Below are 15365 nucleotides of genomic sequence, written 5' to 3'. Positions count from 1 at the left end.
TCTCTCTCTCTCTCTCTCTCTCTCTCTCTCTCTCTCTCTCTCTCTCGCCTGTTTGATTTCTAAAGAGAGAGAGAGAAAGAAGGTAGAGTAGGGTGAGTGGGAAGGATCAACAGAAGATGAGGGAAGGGAATCTATGATCACATATATTATATAAAAAATTTTTGTTAAAAAAGTTGGTGGCTTCCAAGGGAGCCAATCAGTTTTAAGGATTGGACTTCTAATAGGTGAACCATGTTCCAATGTATAGTCCCATACCCAAGGGCAGAACAAAATGAACCTGGTAGGTTATTTTTTAAAGACATTAGGTGTGGCTGTTCATTAAGTCCAGCAATAGTGAGTCAGAGGCCAACCTGGTCTACACAGTGGGTTCAGGGCCAGTTACAGCAAAAAAGGGAGCAGTAAGTTGGAAGCTGTTGGAAAGATGAGAGATAGAGCTGAGAATTTGGGGAAGGAATGAATATGATCAAAATACATTTTATGAAACTCTTCCTGAATTAATAAACATACAATATTAAAAACAAAACAAAAACTGCCCACAATGAACCCAGGACATAGAGGAGATGTGACATAAAGATACAACAATAATTAAGAGGTTTGAAAGACCTAACAATAGTTTAAGAGAAATGGGATTATTTAGTCATGAAAACAGAGGGAGAAAGGGAAAGAACAGCTAAGAAAGAGTGGCTGAAAGGGCTATGTAATAACAGTTTTCAATTATATGAATGGCTCTTGCACAGGGTCTTGTGACCATCTGTTCTATCCCTCCACTGGGGACTGAACAAGAGGAAACAGGCTTAAGCAGCATGAAGAATTTGGGCTGTAACTCACACAGAAGAACTTCCTGATGCTGAAAGTTGTTAAAGCATTAGTGTGAATTACCAAGGGAAGCCATAGACTGTTCTCTTTCAAAATACTACAGATTCTCTAGTGCTTAAAGGTTGGAAATTCTCAACTTTCTTTCCAGCTTTTAAGACACAAGATCCATCATTTTGGTTCTTTTAAAGCTCACCAGTGCCAACTGACAGCACTGAAGATAAGATATGAGGGTTCACATTCTGATTCTGTTTCCATCTTTCATTTTTATGACAAAACTACTCTGTATCCCCATGGTATATTCTCTCTACTTTTGTCTGGCAACAAAGAAGAAAGACTTAAAAACCAGCTCAGTTTCTACAAAGATATAATATAATTAGAGTGAAAATCCAACTGAAACTTCATTCTGATCATTTTCAGGAAATATGTACATATACAAACACATACTATATATATATACACATACGTATATACATGGAGAGAGATATGTATGGATGCATGAGTAGGAACAATGCTAAATTGATAAGGTATTCTAAAAAATGATATCAGTCAATGGATTGAAATAATTCATATGGATTTTTTATATATATAAAAACTCAGACATTTTGCTTTGTCCATATCCAGGGTGACTTTAGCCTCAAACTTAATGATGAGTTCAAGTCAACTACACAAAAGGCACTTTATGCCTTGGCTCTTCTTTGATGGATAGCATCATTTTGCTTTTACTATTGTTTTGGCAATACCTCTTTTTTTGTCCTAATCCATAGCATATGCATAAGTAAAGGTATACCAATTCCTTCCACTGTGATAAGAAGTATTCTGCTTTTCCTTATCTCTTTGTCTTAATCTGTCACAAATGTTCAGAGAAGAATAAGGGGAATTTAAGAATACAGATTGGCTGGTGAAGGGCTTGTATAGTATATATGAAGCCTTGGTTCAGTCCTTAACATCATATGAGACTGGATGAAGTGATACACACCCTCAATACTAGCAGTCAGGAAGTGATGTTAGGATGACCAAACAGAAGGTAAGGTTATCCTTAGCTACATTCTGAGTTCTAGGAGGCCAACTTAGAATACATGAGACTCTGTCTTCCAACAAAAGAAAGAAAATGGAAACAAAAAAGAACAGTATATTTAGCACAAAAGTTAGGAAAAACAACTGGTTGTCATTACTGTTATTCTTCACAGCATATTGGCGAGGGATTTTTATACAAATGTCACTTTTTATACAAATTTAAGTAAGTGAGAAACCAGTTAGAACAAAATCCTGATATTTGGGGTTTCTAACCAAAGGATTTAACTACCTGTATAAGAAATGTAACATAATTAAATGGCAAATTTGGAGATAATGACTTGCTAAGTTATCAAAAGACCAACTGGGTGCCAAGTTCAAACTGAATTCTCATATTTCTCTCAGGATAACAGCATCATTTCATAGCCAAGGAAGAAGTGCAACTGAAAGGTTTCTCAGCAAGCCACAAATCTCAGCTAACAACAACAACAACAAAAAAAACCCATATATCTCATTTTTAAGGGAAGAGAATCAGCATTTCTACTCTGAGATTTATGAAAACCATGTCAATACTTAACAAATGAAAACAATCCATATTGAGAAGGAAACATTATATAAGAGTCTGTATCTAGTTATTCTCATACAATAGAGCTACAAACCTAGAATCCAGACTTGTCTATCCATCCATTATTTCTTTCCTAAATTGAAAGTTATTCAAAGGTAGTAACTGTGCTTCACAGGCCTTCTATAAAAATTTTGCATATTTAATTGTTGGTAGGAATTAATTTTCAGTGTGGTCATTATTTTAAAAAGGAAGGCTTGTAAGAGCCGAATAAATTTATAATGAAACCAACAACAGTAAAAGTGGCCCAGTGCACAAAGTACTCAAGCTACAAAGGTTATCTAAGCCAGAGAAAACAATATATGCCTATTCTCAAACTGCCCCAAGTTTCCTTTTAAATAGGTTAGCACAAATATTAGCTGGGTATATGCCATAGTACCAGCATTTGGGAGGTAGACGAAAGAGAATCAGCAGTTCAGGGCCAATTTCAGCTGCACGATGAGACAGACTGGGTTACGTGAAATCCTAACTCAAAGCACCAAACAAATGTCTCTCTGCCAGGTTACCTGTCATGGTATCTCACAAGAAAGGTTATAAACTATCTGTAGACTTTGTAGACATGTTTACAATGTTTCATCTTAAAACATAGAGCATTCACATGGAGAATTTAAGGAAAATATTCACAGATGAATAAGATAGACTTTAGCTCAGTGGCCTCTCAACAGAGGGTGATAGTATAGTTCAGATAACATGTGACAAAGTTTGCAGACTTTTTTGGTTACTACATGAAGGTGGAAAGAGGCTCTACCAGCATCCAGTAGACAGAAGCCAGCATCCTTGAAACATCCCATGATACACAGGCCAACCTTCCACAATGAAGAATTACAATTATTCTTACCTACTCTATCATAAGCACCAAGGTTAATAGTCATGATTCACATGTCAGAACTAAGAAACCAACATGATTCATCTGTAATAACCGAACAGTAGATTTTCCTGGGAGCCCTTCAGGGAATCTACCAGGTAAGACAGAAACAAGGAAGCTGTGATGGGTGTGTTTGGCTGTTGCCTGGGAGAGAAATGCTATATTGGCTCACATACTGTGCACAGAGAGAATGAAAGAGACTGACAAATCAAATGCCTCAGAACACGAGTTGCACTGAAACCAGCTAAAACTGTAGACCCTGACTTGCTTTGCAAACAGGAACTCTATGCCATGCATGAGTGGAAGGAAAAGTAGCAGAAATAAATTTGATCATGGAAAATAATTATGTTGAGACAGACAAGACAGATGAGCTGGCACAGTTATGTGTGTGCATATGTGCTTTGCACACATACCTGTATGCATGAATAGAGGCATGAATAGAGGCTATAGGAATGACAATATCTAAATAACAGATACTGAATGCATGCATGATGATAGAATTCTTATTCAAAGAAAACGACATATTTAGAAACGACACTAGGGACAAACTACGTATTTTTAAAAGCCTCCTCTTCCTGGCAACTCCATTTGCTATTTTCCCTAGGAAGATGTTCTTTTCATAAATCCAAATAATCATTTCAACATCGCTGCCACTGTGAACAGACAATGACATGAACAGCTAACAGCTCAACTTTTGTGGTCCTGACTTTTCAAAGCCATACTATTGAGAAAGCTTTACAAACTTGAATTGAACAGGCTGTACACAAGGATTTCCAACTGCAGAGTGGCTAGTCAGGGTCAGACAGTATAGAACAAGCAGTTCTGACTGCTCCCTGAGCTGTTATTGCAATGTCTTCAGCAACCTCTAAATCTACCAAGGGCATCAGTGGAATATTTTACCTAAGAGGGAAGTCTACACTAGCACTGAACATAAAAGGCAGAACAAGCACATGTTGTAAAGAATATTAATGACTCTTCTTCCAAACTATCCCAACTTTTATGAAAATCAAATGAGCAATAAAAAAAATCTCTCTATAAAACTACACAAAACCTGTGTGTAGCAAATAAAACAGAAAGAAAGTGACAGTTTCATCCTCCTAGACACAGATACTTGTGTTTCGCCTTTGAGTTGCTGAGGAAACTAGTGTAAGGACACAGGGGATCATTTATTTGAGGTCCTACACCCAATGCTTTTTCATGTTTTGCTCTTAGTGCGTGCTACTTCTCTTCTGAGAACCATCTGTTTTCATGTAAAAGGCCACATTCTATGTACAAGACTGTTTCCTTTGCCCTACAGCTTTCTTGAAAGAGTTATTACCCAGATCAGGTAAGACTTTGCTGATAATGCCTAAGCTTTGAAGTAAGTACAGTAATCTATTTTCCTTTCTGCCTTTGGCACACTTAGCATATAATCAAAGAAACCTGGGGATAAGTAACTCTTAAGATAATCTGTTTTAACATTATGTTACAGATGAAAAAGCCAGCCCCAAAGAGGTTAAAGACATAGATACCTCAAGATTATTATTTTAATGATAAAATATGGATGCTTAAACTAGTATTAAAAAGGGAGGACAAAAGTGATGTCCTATGGGAACATGGAGGTTGATCTCTAAATTCTTTTGAAACCTTTGATTCCATAATTTAAAAGCCCTAATCGGTCATAGCTAAGAAACCCCTTCTTAGGGAAATGTAGAGGTACTTAATTTTATATTGAACTCTTCACTTGTCTATGCAAAAGCATATTCATACTGATTTGGCAAGCAAGTGGGTTCTCCAAAACACTGTAATGAATGCATACTTACATATATCTTCTGATCACCTTCCTAATTTTTGTTTTTATCAATATATGTTCTTCTGAGCATTACATGCTATAGCATATATGGGCTGCACAGACTGATAGGTGGTCAACACATACATTAAAGTAGAAAATGGGTGGTGGACAGGGTGAAGCAGAAATACTTATGACCTTCTCAATCGTCATTAGCACACTGTTTCAGTTGTGTGTTTCTCTGCTTCAACTTACCCTGTTCACAAAAGTATTTGGTAACATGGAAATACTTACGCCCCCATGAGGAGAAAAGACTATTCTATGTATTGCTATTTAAAATAATGATATAGTAAAAATATCCAAAATTAGTTCAAATAGGACAAACATCATTTGAATATTCACACTAATGACCAAGAAACTATGAGGGTAGAGAGATGGAAGTACTTTTTCATATAAGAAAACCAAGTAGTACATTCACAAAGAATGTTAGAATGAGAAATTCCTATCAGGCCACCACTGAGAGAATAATTGGATTACACGAGAAACGTCATAGATGCTAACATCAAAGACTGTTAAGGATGGCCATCAGAGTCTCAAAATATCACAACAATAACTTTCTAATAGCAAAGGGAAAGAAGGTACTTGACAGTGGAAATATGTGCAAATACCACTTCAATATGATTAGTGTTACTCATAAGAAGAGAGTGCAAGTTCAATTCTTCTGGTATGGGGCAGTGGGACATACACAGCAGCAATGGCTCTACAATATCCTGGCAAAACAAACAAAAAACTCAATCAAAACAAAACCCAATAAAATTAAAGGCTAATCATGATGGGGAAGAGAAATCCAGAACATCTGGAGAGGAAAGCCAGCAGTTAAGAGTAGTGGTTGCTCTTTCCAGATGACCTAAGTTTGGTTTCCAGCACCCACATGGTGGCTCACAACCATCTGTAATAGCAGTTCCAGAGAATGCGATGCTGTCTTCTGGCCTCTATGGGTAGGTAGTGCATACATGTGGTCACAGACAAGCAAGCAAGCAAAATACTCATATATATCAAATAAAAGTAAGTAAAATTTCCTTTTTAAAAAAGCAAACTTGAAAAAAAAAAGCAAACTTGTCTGTACGAATTTAAAAAATGCTAATATTATGAAAGAAAACTAAAAGATTCAAATAATAAAAAATGTTGAGGGACTGTGATGGCTAATCTTGGTCATCTTAGCTGGACTAGACCTGGAACCAACTAAAACCTAAGCAGCTGGGCAAACCTGGAAAGGATCATCTTAATTTGATCAGTTTAAGTGAGAAAAGTCACCCTAAATCTGTGCCACATTTTCTGGTGGCAGTCCACATTTTAAAAAATGAAAAACATGGAAGAAGAAAGCTTTCAGTTTGCCTGCTTGCCTTGACTCTTGTTGGCAAATTCATTTATCCTGGTACTGAGGCATTACTTCACTGGCAAAAATCAAATCAAATCAAAACAAAACAAAACAAAAACCCTAGTTCTTCAGGAATCGAAAGTATACTGAAGATCAGCTGATTCTTCAGTTCAGCCTTATGTACTGAAGAACTACTGGATTCTTGACCTTTCCTTGACAGACAGCCTTTATTGGATTAGACTGACCACAGTCTGTAAACCATTCTAATATATATATGAATATTAGATATATATGAATATTAGAATTCATATATATGAATATGTATACATGTATTATCCATGTATTATATTTATGAATATATAAAATGTGTGTATGACAAGTCTTGATTGTATCTTGAACATTAGCTAATATAAGGAACACTCTAGACCAAAAAGGAATTTTCATTGTGAATTTTGTTAGATTAAACTACTAAATTCTTTTAAATTGTGTAAATGGCAGCAAGCATTGCCATTCACATATCCACTAGTAAACATGGGAGAACATAACATTGTTAGGTAGCAGACTGGTGGGTGCTTCCTTGGTCCTTGATTTGTGGGCATGTGATTTATAGAAAAGATGTGTGTAGTCAAATCTTGAGGTTTGTGTTGTGGTGCCTCTTTCCTTTTAAATGGTAAAGGAGAAAGAATATTTATGCGTGTGTATGTTCACATACAGCATACAGAGAGGGTTCTGAGAGTAATACATATGTATACAGCAAAAACTAATGGTTAGAGAGATGTATAGGACAAGTGGTTATTTATTATTTTGTTATTGACTCAGTGACGGAAGTATTTCAAATAAAATAATAGCTGGGAACCATCATTTCTCTCAAGTCATTACTTCATATGGAAGTGTAAGGTATGAGGATGGGTAAAAGAGTCTTTAACAAGTTTGGGGGGGGGGTAAAAGGTCTTAACATAAATGGGAAAATCTCAAGTGCTCAGAAGCTAGGAACCTAACACAAAACTCACTTTCTATTCTCTCATCATGGTTCCTAAAATACCCTCCTTTGCACCATATAGATGTACTTTTCTGGGATTCTAAATTGCATTTCCAGTCATGAAAATGAGTTCTTCTACATCTACAGAATTTTTATCTTGTTTGAGGTGGAGATTGAAAGGTCAAGACTTGTCTTGAAATAAGAAGTAAAGGGCTTCCCATAACTGCTGTCTTGGGTAGAAATCAAGTATTTTATTTAAAGTTGTGAAGATAATGAGCAGGTTGGAGGCCAGTAGTCACTGCTCTAAATATTAATCAGGACTCTGAATCACCCATTAAAGATAAAAATCAGCCCAAACAATAACACGTGATTATCCACTCTTCATTTACATGTTCAAGGACACCAATCCTGACCTCAGGCTCTCCACTCCACCTGGCTAATACAGCAATTAACACCCTGGCCTTAGAGCACAGAAGCTCAATTTGAAGTCTATGCAAAACCCTTCATATATTCAGTGTTAGGAATTTATGATAGAGAGTTCCAACTTAAAAAGAAGTTTTACATACAGGGAGAAGTCCTCATCTCCCTGCGGTGCAGGTGCTATAGAGTATACTTTACCAAGTACAGAGCAGGATGCTTTATGCAATAATGTACCTTACAAAGTTAACTCTTCCATTGCTGCCTCCTGTGCTTATTTAAAACCCAGTTGACAAAAAAGCAAAACTACAGAAATAAAAATGCAGAGCTGTATTCCCCATTGATTGGGAATGAGCACATTGACCATGAAGCACAAGGAATTTTAGAACTGTATATATATTTGTCTAGACTTAGGAGTGAACAGCAGATAGTAAATATTACTCCATCAAATAAAATGTAGCATTAAAAAAGAAAAGACGAAAATCACTCTGTTTTGTGTGATATATCCATACAGTGTGTGCAGGGGCTTTGCATGTGTGTGCACAGGCCAGAAGAGAGCTCCAAGAATCCTGCTCTATCACTTTTGACCTTACTCCTCTGAGACAGGATATTTCACAAGCCTGTTGGTTAAATGAAGCAGAACCTTGACTGGTGGTAGTTGGGCAGAAAACCCTGGCAATCTTCCTATCTCCATATAAACCCTCAGCTGAGTTTACCGACACATGCAACCATGGCTACCTTTTACATGGCTGCTTGGAATCCAAACCTCAGATCTGAATGTTTGCACAGCAAGCATATGTCCCCAGCACTGAAATCTTTGAAAAAAAAAACTATCATAAAATATTATCAAGGGACCCAGTGGCTCACCCGGTAAGGGACTTGCTGCCTAGCATCCTGAGTTTCCTTCTCAGAGGTGACAAGATGGAAGCAGATAATCAGCATTCACAAGAGCTAGTATGTGCATGCATACATGAATGTGCTTGCATGAACACACACACACACACACACCACACAAATAAGTAAATGTTTACAATTTTTTATTGGCCAGCCAGAGCTATATGATGAAACCTGGCTTGAAAAATATAAGTGCAATAAGAACTTGTAGCTATCAGATGAACAAATAAAGATACGCTGAAGACATTGGATAAAGAGATAAAAATCTTGCAGAAGTTTAGTTTTACACTTTTTCATCTTAAATAATCTTTAGAAAGATAACTTTCCATTAAAAAACTTTCAGTGGTTTTGACTCAGATCCAGACACCCAAAGACAAACAGTGGAAGGAGCTTAGAGAACACAAGGAAGGATTTCAGGACCCAAAGGGGACAGTAACTCCACAGGAAGACCAATGGAATCAACTAACCTGGACCTTTGTGGACTCTCAGAGTTTGAACTGCCAATCAAAGAACATACACAGGCTGGACCTAGACCTCTCTGTACATGTGTAGCAGATGTGCAGCTTGACCTTCGTGTGGGTCCCGAACAACTGGAGTAGAGTTATCCCAAAAGGATATCTGGGATGTGTTCTAGCTCGGCTGCCTTCTCTGGTTTCACTGGGAGAGGGTGCCTAGCTTCACAGAGACTTGAAGTGTCAGGGTGTGGGAATACCCAGGAGGGGCTTCATCTACTCAGAGGAGAAGAGGAGAGAGGATGGAGGAAGGTTGTGGAGGAGGTAATCAGGACGGGGGCAGTGAGAGGGATGTAAAGTGAATAAGTAAAAAAAAAAAAATCAGTGGTTAATACTGTGAGGAAAACGGTGATAGATGTTGAATTTCTTATTTCTTAGTTTCCTTGATCATGAAGCATTAGTTTTTATTACAAATTAGCACAAATATTGAAATGATAAAAACATTAATCCAGTATTCAAAACAGATTTAAAGCAAGAAAATGGGCATTGTTTATCAAGCATGAAGCTTTGGGTTTAGGCCTTAGTACCACAGCAAATGAAATATCAACCTGTACCTTTCTTCTCTGTTCTCATCTACACAAAAAGTGAGTTGGAAATGCTAATTCATGATGAAATTTACCCTCCACAATAGGCTACCTCAATGGATACACATATGCATCCCTCAGTCCAACAGGGCTCTAAAGGGAATGTCTTCCAAAGTAAGCTTCCAAAAAGGGGAATGTTTTAAATAATTTATCTAAGGAATAAAAATATAAAATGTGATGAATTGCCTTGAGAATTGATATCTAATTAGGGAAAAAAGTCTCCTGGCGTGGCAATTTTTATGCCTAGAAACATCTGCATAGAAACAATCTTAAGAGCTTCAAATTGAATCCACAGATACTTATAGGTGTAATGAACTGTTAATCTTGACTCAATATTCTCATATCACAAGACACTAAATGTGATCGTAGCTAGAGCCCAGCCTAGCAGGTGTCCACCACAACTAAGTAATTTAACCCTGCTGGATCATTTAATACTAATACTACTACCAAGATGTCAGTAGTCATGGAAGGTAAGAAATGTACCTGTACAACTCTTACCCAGAGCAGCCTTGAGATTTTATATTTAAACAGATAAACTTCGTTGTTTAAGTACATATAGTTTCACAACTCCAAAGATGATTGGAGTTGCATGATTTTTACATGACATACGCACACGCACACGCACACGCACACGCACACGCACACGCACACGCACACTTGTTTTAACAATTGAGACTGTAATTTATTTTCATTTCGGTATTCATTCTATATTATTACAAGTACACATAAGAAATTTATTTTGTCACATGAGTATAATATTTGAAAGATAGTTGAAACAGAAATGCATTCATTTTGAATGTATGAATACAGCAGGAGGCAGAAAACAGATGTAGAATGAGCAGATTCTGACACTCTAGCATTTGTAGTTGAAGCATACTGAATATAAAGTTGCTGTACTCAAGTCTATCTAAATAATAAAGTCATTAAAGTGGTTATAGAAGAAAATACTACAAAGCCCATCAGAGTGGAGAAGGGAAGTATGTCTCAGAGCAGTGTCAAATGCTATTTGCTGACATATGACTCTTTCCTGAAGTCACTGAAGACATTTTGTACCCAAAAGCAATATTTTTATTTAAAAACAGACAAGACACAACCAAATGGATTAAAGGGTTTTTTATTTAGTTACTTATATATAGGTGACTGTCTATAGGTATGTGCATGTGAGTGCAGATGCCAGTGGAGTACAAAAGACAGTGTCAGATTCCCCTGGACCAGGGGATACAGGCAGTTGTGAGTCACCTAGCATGGGTGCTAGGAACCACACTCTGGTTTTCTGCAAGAGCAGTATGTACTCTTAACCAGTGTGTCATGTATTTGTTATAAAAGTGTGTATGTTAAAGGGGAGATATTAATTAATTTATGTCATTCCACTGCAACCTTAACCTGATATAAAGTATTATATCAACACAATGGTCCTTTATTTATTAGTCCAGACCAGTATTGGAACTGGTTAATCCCATTAGTTGGTATAATGGTATAGTATAAAATATATTCACCATGTCTCCTTGAGCACCATTTTGTGGTCTGAAAAAGGAAAGACGTAGACAACCCGAAGGTTCTTTCAGGCCATGTGGGACCTACTGCCACAACGAGTTTGGCTTTATTATGGCCTGAAAGATCGATCAATATCCTGTCTCAATGTCCTTTTTGCAAGGAAATAGGAAACAGGAACAAAGTAATCACACACTAGTTGAAGCTGTATTATAAAACAGCCAAGTTTCAAAAGGTTTCCATCACAAAAGGAGGCAACTTCCCAGTGAATGCACTGACAGCAGTGTGCTGACAGCTTCACTTAGTATGATTACTGAAGATGCCACAAACTTACCTTGGATAAGTGGTTTCGATATCTACAGACATGGTTTCATTTTTACTACCTTTTCAGTGTGCAAGGGAGGGGGAAGCATCATGGCATGCAGTGTGGACTTCAGAAGACATCTTTGCAGAATCAAATCCCTCCTTCCACCTTTATGTGGGTTTGTAGGTTTCAACTCAGGTTGCTAGGCTTTTGTGGTAAGTGTATTTATTTACCGGCTCTCTATCTTATCTTTTGAGATTGACCCTCTTGCTGAACTGGTGAGATCCAGTCTGGCCAGCAAGATAAAAGGCTCTGGGATTACATGCACATGTTGCCATACCTGGACTTTTACATGCATGTAAGGAATCCAAACTCAGTTCTAAGATCTTAACACAGTACAAGTACATTATCAACTCTCCTCAGACTCCTGTTTGTTCTTTTTAGAAGGTCTTGCTATGTAACCCAGGATGGCTTCTAACTCACTATGTAGCTCAGGGTAGCCTCAAACTTGTAGTGATCCTTCTGCCTCCTATGTAATGGGAAAAAAAAAAATATATATATATATATATGTGTGTGTGTGTGTGTGTGTGTGTGTGTGTGTGCACGCGCGCACGCGCTCGCGCTACCACACAGGACATTATTCTTTTTTTGTTATTTTCTAGATCTGATGGGTGACTTCCTTTTCATTTTTGTAAGCAGATGGTGAGGGTATATAGAACTGAGGGAATCTTCTGAAGATCACCCAGAGACCTTGGTCCATAGAAATTCACCTTTCTCCTTGCTTCAAGTAGAACAAAAACTAGAAGTTTCCATACCTTTCTAACTGGATTAGCACAGGAAAATGTAAGTTTTCTATATGGTGGCAAGAAACAAAGGACACAGAAGAACTACACTTTAAAGTCAACACCTGAAGTACAAAAAAAAAGAATCAATAAGAGAAACAAACACTTCACTGCCTCCCCATGCTAGCAGATATAGCAGCCTTTGAACACAAGCTTGCAGAAGGAGGGATTAATTCCCAAGGTCTTCCACTTCAAACAGAGGGCAGAGGGCATTCTCACTGTTGTTATCTTTCCCAGTGCAAACATTGTATTTGCCTGCCTTTGACACAATGAAAGGCAAGGTGACCACCAGAGCACCTGGTTGAGGGAAAGCAGGCCAGGGCCAGCACAAGGATTCTGAAGGAAACATTCACAATGGAGCCATTCAAATGGATGGGAAATGATTGCAAGTTAAGAGGCTCCCAATAAGATAAGCCTTGTCTGGGTCCACTCTACTATAAACATGCAGTTCATCAATACTTGACCTTACCACCCCCTCAACAATTCTTGTCTATCCCATTTTGTTATACAACACATCTTATTCTATCCAGGACCCAAGACAAATGTGATGAAATGTTTGGTGTGTGCTCTTGAGAGCAGGCTGGGAAAAGGTATCAGAAAGAACATATCTGGGAAAGATGTGGCAGATAAAGATGAGAGTCTAACCATACTATAAGTTAAGGGAGGCTAAAAGGACAGTTAAGTTGTTCAAACATAAAACCAAAACCTCCAAAGCTTGCCCACTGTACTCTCCCCAAAAGATCAAGAATTCAGTAAGTACATTCATTGGAATAAAAGCAAAATTTTACAAGTAACAAAAGTTATGATATTACTTATAATCATGCTGAATGCAAACAGTGAAGTGTAGCTGCTCTAAGGTAGCACATGCAATGTTTCAAAGCAAATGGTTATAGAACTACATTAGAAAAGATCTGAGGGCTAAAATAAAGAACTAAAATTTATTCAGTAGAAAATGGAAAGAAATTGGAGACTTTTAAGGACACTTGCCATGTGGTAATACTTTTCTCTAAAGTACATAAAAGGACATTCTCACCAAAGAAAGGCACTATAGTGTGTACTTAGGCTTCCTAGGATAATAATGTGTGTGCACATGCAGTGAGCCGACTGAAAAACAAGATAAGGACAGCAACGGAAAGGATTCAAAAGAAACACTTTGTTTTCTTGCTCTCTTTTTTTCCAATTTTAAATGCTCAAAGAAGGAAATTAAGGGAGAAAAAAAAAGCAAGGAGCAAATAAAAAGTCACTTGTTATCACTGGGCATCTATTGGTCAATTTCTTCCCAATCTAACAAAAAGAGGTTTCCAGGAGCCTGCCAGCAAGCACAGAGGCATTCAATCAATATGCGAGATGGACTGAGTTCAAATGCTGATGCTGAGAGTGCTGCTATTACAGAGAAGGCAAGTAATCAAGTAAAAAGAGGCAGAGCACTGAAGTAGGGGCAACGAGCAAAAGCAGAGGTGGAACAGACTGGCCTCCTTACCAGGGAAAACAGAGCTTCAGTTCCATAGCCTCTCCCACATCCTGACAACCAAATCCGAGTAGAGACACTACAGCAAGAGGGGTAATAGCTGTTCACTGAGTTAGTACAGGGAGGTGACAGGGAGTCCTAAACACAGTTCTATGCAACTGGTCATCATCATACAGTAGAGACAGTTGCCAATACTGCTATAATCTGATCTTTACATTTAACCTAAGATACAATATATAGGTATATACATGAACACTATATAGTTCCTAACCTATAGGTGAACACTAGTGCATGCATGACATAGCTTGAACTTAAAAACTAAGCAGAAATTTACTAAAAGAAAAACAAAGATTAGGGGACCATTTATAGCACTGCCTGCATGTTGTTGTATAACTGAATTTTGTTTTGAAAATGGATCTTTATTATATACAGTTGTTAGAATTCGTTATGTGAAAGCTAGGAGTATTGATATTCTAGAATTGATATTACTGAAGCATCATGTAAAAAAATGTTTCATAATGAAAGTGTGTTCATGCTTTGGAACGGTGAAAAATGCATTCATTTCTCATATCTATTTTAAAACTAGTCTGCCACCATTTTGGCAAAATAATTCAAATATGCCCCACTCCATATTAAGTGGGCTTATTGTGTGCATATTCAATCATATTGTCAAAAACTCTTAAAGAGTCAAACTGTTACAACATCCAAATAGTCACAGGGTTCTGCCTAGAAAGCTGCCTGGGATTTTCTCTTAGTCTGTGGTAAAAGACTTCAATTTTATAAATCTTAGCCATCGTGAATGGGATTAGAATGGATTAAGAAACCTCACATAAGTAAAACAGCTTGTAACATTTAAAAATACATAAGAATACAGTGAATAATGTGGTCTTGCAAATATCTGATTACATTAATTCTGGTGGCATTACAACAAGAAAGAGTTGTTGAAGAAAAGCCATCTGTTAATATGAATCAAAAGCCACAAAAAATATTTATAGCCTTGAATCTGATCATTATATTCCTGGAGAATTTACCCAAAGGAATCAACGTCAGAGAAAAGAAATGGGACTGGGGTGGCTTGGTGGTCTAAGCGCTCGCTATGGAAGCATGAGCTCAGAACTCTGGAACGTATAAAAAGTCAGGCAGCACACTGTATGACTGCAATGCCACCACTCCTATGACAAAAGAAAAGGCAGAGATAGGAGAACCCCTGAAAGTTGGTGGGCCAGCTTGTCAGGCATATATACTAGCAAAGAGCAAGAGACCCTTTCTGAAACAAGATGGTAGGTTAGGACTGATACTCAGGCTTGTTCTCTGTGGTATACACATGCCCACATTTATACCTAGAAAACACACACACACACACACAGAGAGAGAGAGAGAGAGAGAGAGAGAGAGAGAGAGAGAGAGAGAGAGA

General features: G+C 37.6%; 1 protein-coding gene across 9 annotated transcripts in view; it reads right to left on the bottom strand.

The window, feature by feature from the left end:
- Dmd (dystrophin) overlaps positions 1-15365 on the bottom strand; it is a 1212244-nt gene that overhangs the window by 80578 nt on the left and 1116301 nt on the right. The gene's annotated exons all lie outside the window — the stretch shown is intronic.

The sequence above is a fragment of the Grammomys surdaster genome, unplaced genomic scaffold (genome assembly GCF_004785775.1).
Source record: "Grammomys surdaster isolate TR1022 unplaced genomic scaffold, NIH_TR_1.0 148, whole genome shotgun sequence".
Taxonomy (NCBI): Eukaryota; Metazoa; Chordata; class Mammalia; order Rodentia; family Muridae; genus Grammomys; species Grammomys surdaster.
The sequence above is the reverse complement of the archived record's forward strand: the minus strand, read 5'-3'. Positions and strand labels throughout refer to the sequence as shown.